This window comes from Echinops telfairi, unplaced genomic scaffold (assembly GCF_000313985.2).
Source record: "Echinops telfairi isolate 266 unplaced genomic scaffold, ASM31398v2 ScPeMD7_4;HRSCAF=17, whole genome shotgun sequence".
In the NCBI taxonomy this organism is placed as follows: Eukaryota; Metazoa; Chordata; class Mammalia; order Afrosoricida; family Tenrecidae; genus Echinops; species Echinops telfairi.
The window spans coordinates 47,485,635-47,486,897 of record NW_022103900.1 but is presented as its reverse complement, the minus strand read 5'-3'; positions in this window follow the sequence as shown (position 1 = coordinate 47,486,897).

Below are 1,263 nucleotides of genomic sequence, written 5' to 3'. Positions count from 1 at the left end.
TCATGCTCAGCCTTCATTTGGGTTTCAGTAATTTCTCTCCGTTACATTGCCCTTGCTGAATCCCTACCAGGCCTCTCACACCCTCCTTGCCACTGATTTTGGATCCCTTATTCCTCCCCTGTCCCTGGGTTAGTCAGCACCACCTCCTTACCCCCGCGTCCCCCTCTGCTGTGTCCCCTTGGAACCGTTGGTCCCCTTTGTTTTTTCCTCCAGACTATTCATCCAGTCTATCTTATCTAGATAGATCTGTAGCAAGATAGGTGATCAGTGAGAACACAGCGATGGCAACAAAAAAGGAACCAATTACCCATAGAAGAATAAATTAATTAAAAGAAAAAAATTTTAAACATAAAGAAAAACCTGTAAATAAATCAAGGTCTGATTTTTTATCTCTAGGCGTGTCCTTTAGTCAGGACCGCTGGAGTACCATGCTCTGGCCTCAGAGTCTGTCCTTTGTACTCCCTCGGGAACTCCCTGCTCTGTTCCCACAGTTGCTCTGCTGCATGCTTTTAGTGGTTTGCCTCGGTGTGTCAGGGTGAGTCTGGGCCAGTCCCGACACTGAGTCTTGAGTGTTGTCCCCCTTAGGACCTGGGGCCATCAGGAGACAGCATGTCTTGTTGTGGGATCAGCCACATTGTCCATTGGCTGTTCAGAGTGGGGATGTTGTCCTCCAGGCCTGGTGGGTCAGGATGTGCTCCACTCTCTCTTCTACTCCCTAAGTGCTCCCATTTGCTCTTATCAGACATGCCCCCCTCCCCCAGCTACAGCTTCAGTGCAGTCCTCTCAAATAAATTCTTCTGGGGGGAGGGGCAGTTGTCCAGGTAGCTGGTATGGGGGCTGAGCCCTCATGCCCCTCCACTGGCTCCCCACTCCTTGCCAGCAAGCTGCATTCATCTGGCACTGGTTTTAAATCTGGTCCCTCTTTCCCTGTGGAGACACAAACAATACCCTCCCCTTGGGTGGGTCAGTGCCCTATTCCCCTGTCACATATCCTTTTTTATTTTTTTTTTAAATTTCCCCTTTCCTCCCTCCCTCACCTTTGTAGTTGGCTACCCTATGCACCCCTGGATTTGGTCTGGCACCTGCCATACTACCTGGACCTTACCCTTGGAGTGTTTGTATACAGTAACTTTTTCCCTGTGCCCCTTTTGCATTTACCTTTCTGTTCTTTCTTTATATATATATAAACTTACCTTAGCAAACTCGTGTTATACTTGTCCTTTTGTGCTTGGCTTACTTCACTTAACATTATTTCCTCCAGTT